The sequence below is a fragment of the Salvia miltiorrhiza genome, chromosome 6, assembly GCF_028751815.1.
Source record: "Salvia miltiorrhiza cultivar Shanhuang (shh) chromosome 6, IMPLAD_Smil_shh, whole genome shotgun sequence".
NCBI classification, from domain to species: Eukaryota; Viridiplantae; Streptophyta; class Magnoliopsida; order Lamiales; family Lamiaceae; genus Salvia; species Salvia miltiorrhiza.
Genome location: NC_080392.1, coordinates 26810485 through 26814456, shown reverse-complemented (window position 1 = coordinate 26814456; position 3972 = coordinate 26810485). Strand labels below are relative to the sequence as shown.

At 35.5% G+C, this 3972-nt stretch overlaps 1 long non-coding RNA gene across 1 annotated transcript; it reads left to right on the top strand.

Annotated features, from left to right (window-relative positions):
- Positions 1-300: 300 nt before the first annotated feature.
- On the top strand, positions 301-1675 carry LOC130990092 (uncharacterized). The gene is made up of 2 exons (XR_009090821.1): positions 301-688; positions 1177-1675. It is a non-coding gene; the product is annotated as an uncharacterized LOC130990092 (long non-coding RNA).
- Positions 1676-3972: the final 2297 nt, after the last annotated feature.

Below are 3972 nucleotides of genomic sequence, written 5' to 3'. Positions count from 1 at the left end.
TGATAACCCACAACACATTTATCCGTTTTCGTAGTCTCCGTGCCAAATATGAAATTATGGTTTATAATGCTTTAGATTTCGGATAGTACAATTCAGAGATTATTTTTTTTCTGACGATAGCGCGTATGACAGAAAGATTTTGTACTATGTACACTCTCTCACACGAAAAAGTGACATGACCCAACAAAGTGAGAATAGCTGATAGTACCCAACTGTCTCAACCTACATTTCAAAACTATCCACTTTTTCAAACTAATTCACCCCATATCCATTCCCCTTAAACAATAATAAAAGGTACACTAAAGTGGCAGGGAGTATCATGCGTGTCAGGTAAGAAATTTATGACCAAATTTATTGGGTTTAGAAATAGGTTGGTAGAATTGTCTTTATTATGTCCAACCAATTCTCTCCAATTATGCGCCCCTCCCCAATTCTACCTATGCGGAAATTCTCTCTCTCTCTACGGAACAAATCTCTCTATGCGCCCCTCCCCAATTCTCTCTACGGAAATTCTCTCTCTGCGGAACAAATCTCTCTCTCTGTCCAACCCTTTTTTTAAAAAAAATTGATGCGCCCCACCCCAATTCTCTCTATGCGGAAATTCTCCCTCTTCCCTCTCTCGACCGAAGCTTCATTTATTTTCACCGTAAATTGGCCGGCGCCGGAGAAGATGGACCAACCGGATGAGGTTTGGTTTTGATGCGTATTGTTATTTTTTTTTCTGCAATTTTTTTAATATTTATCCTATTTTATTTGGAGTATATGTTTGTTGGTGCTCAATTTATTTTCTTATGTAACTTCGATTATTTAAGATTGAAATTCCATTTTTTTTGCTTTGGTGTTGTTACCTGATTTAAGAGGTTTTTCGCTCGCCCTAAATGAAAAAAATTTTGCCCCCTAATTTGGTATTATTTTTTCGAAATTTTGAAAGTTGCCCTAATTCTTGGCCCCTATTGTTATCAATTTAGTGTTACGCCTATATTTGTTTGTTTATTGTGAAAGGAAATATATTTTGGAATTGTTAGTATGCGCTAAAAGATTTTGTGCGCAAAGTAGTATATAATTTGCGCATAGTTGGACTCATAGTATGCAAATTACATGCTTATAGTTGGACTCATTGTTTGATATTTGCATTGTTTTGGTTGAATTTTAATAATTATTTACCTGTTGTTACAGGGTCCTCCTGTTTTGTTGAGACCGGACACAATTAATTCAACGTGGGACGTTGGCACATATTATAAAATAAAGTATCTTAGCAAGGTAAAATCTGTTTTGAATCTGCAAACCAATCAAATCCTGCCATTTGATGTGCAATGGACTCATCCAACGAAACATGCGATGGATTCTGCTCATAAGTGGATGCACTAGGTATATCCATGGAAGGTCGGTATACATCACGCTGCGACGAATAATTCCTTCCATTGTCAGTCACAAAAACTTGTGGCTCGACCTCATTGGTGCATAACACCCGAAGTTGATCATCATTAATTAACAAGGAACGAATCAGCCGACCACTGCGAGTTCTTGACAAATAATAAAGATCATAGTTTGGATTCAAGGAGTTTGCCACCAAATAATAATTAATACTTTGCCGCAACTCTAGAATATTTATATTATCGGCTCGAACATAGCAAAAGGTAGCACTGCCACCATTATAAAGATTATCATTCCAATATCCTCCATAATTTACGATAATATTCTTCCACTCCGCCATCTACGAAGAGACAACGACAAATACCATTATAACTCAATAATAAATTTTCGCCTTCATGAGGGTATATCACATAAACATCCGAAATATTATACACCAAATTTTTCATGACAATATTAAACACCAAATTTTTCATGAGGATATTATCCACCAAATAATAAAACAATCAACATCAACATCCGAAATATTAAACAACAAATTTTTCATGATGATATATCACATAATACAAACTATCATCTACGATACACCAAATTTTTTACATCTAAAAAAATTAATTTAGCAACATAATGTATTACGCATACATAGATGCATAATAATAATTAATAAATCTAAACTAAGTTTCATTTCATGATTATCCTCAACAAAATAAAAAATATCGCATAATGTAGCAATTAAATATTACATAATAATCTACATATGAGAAATATGAATCTCTTGTAGCTCGCTTCAGTTCCTAGATCCTGGGGCAAAGAAACTTTCAATTTGTGAGTTCTCCAGCTCTCCACGACATTTTTTTTGTTCATTTACAAGGTTTCATAATTATTTGTGTTCCCTGCCCACAAACAAACCAACAAACCAAATATCATCGTATCAAATAATTTCCCGTGAACTAAGTGTACCTTCATCGTATGAAATAATTTCCCGTGAACTAAGTGTACCTTCTTGATGTTGACAAATCGCTCACATGAAATCTACCATTACCCTTACAGCTATACCATATTTCCACGTGAAACAGAATAAAAATTAAAATTGCGCATATAATTCTATGCGCAAAGAAGTGTGCGCATCGATTTAGGCAAGGAAAAGAAAATTTATGCGCATAGATCTAATTAAATGCGCACTAAATTTCCGCAAAGAAATAATTAACTATGCACATCGATATGGACTATGCGCATCGATATGGACTTTCCGCAAAGAAATAATTTCCGCAAAGAAATAATTACTAAATTTCCGCAAAGAAAATTCATGCGCATCGATATGGACTATGCACACTAAATTTCCGCAAAGAAATAATTAAATGCGCAAAGATACATGTCACAACATTTTCCAATCAGTGGACAAAACACGGAAAACAATATCACTCAAACTACCAATAACCAATAATTGGTGTACTTGTCTGACAGTACACAACAAAGGTAGCAACTCAAATAATAATAAATAAATGAAATGGTCATGGACTAAATTAGCTCAAAAAAGTGGGTAGTTTTGAAATGTATTTTGGAGGAGTTGGGTAGTATAGAAAACCTCCCCCCAACAAACCTCTGTGAAATATTTGGAAATACGGATTTCTTAACTTGATTGAAAGGGACTGCACGTTAACTTGTATTAATGACTGCACGCCATCTCAACATTTAGAAAGTGATTATATTTTGGAGTAATAATATGGTTGAGTAATATATTAATTACCCTCATTTAAATTGGGTCTTCGTGTAATTACTCTACGTTTCTTTAATAATCACTGTTGGGAACTTAATGAAATATCCTAATTCTTGTTTTGATGATACCAAAATCATTAGGTTACTTTTGTAATAGACTAGAACTGCTCGAACTCAAGTGTTAGAGTTCTTTTTCTAGTATAGCTACAGTTCTGAAAACTGAAGACTGAAGAACGAAGGACTGAAGACTGAAGTTGCCGACTGAAGCAACAGTCGAAGAATCAGTTTTGAACTGATTACTTAATGCGTGCCACGTGGAATCAACGGACTGATACTAAAGTCAAGTATCAGTTAAACATTCTTCCTCGGACTGAACCTCCAACGTTCAAAGGAAGCAACGCACTCCAGAAGTACAGCGTATTAAATGCAGAGATCTCAAGATCGTCCTTTCTCTGCAGAGGTCACTCCTCTTTGGTGATTACTTTTTCAGAGATGTCGCATTTCCTGCTCTTCAAGGTAGCCATTCTCACCAAACAAGGAACCTTGAAGATTGAAGCCTCAGCCCAAGTTCAAATTACTCTCTAACGGAAGAAATCTTGAAGACCTTCTCCGCCAACGGATCTATTCAAAACTTTTCCTATAAATAGTGCTCGAGGATCACTTCAATCTTCATCGATTCAACAACATAAGCTGAAACTCTGCCAAAATTGTTTCTCAACCAAAGCCCAGCCTCTCCAAAGTTTGAATCGAAGAAGAGAATCCCAAAGCCAAAAACCAGTCACTGCTGATTACATAAATTCTCTTAGACCTTAGGCAAACCTTTGTTTACCCAAAGCCTAGGTCAAACTAACTGCAAAGAACTTGTTCTTTGAAGTCTAGTTGGCA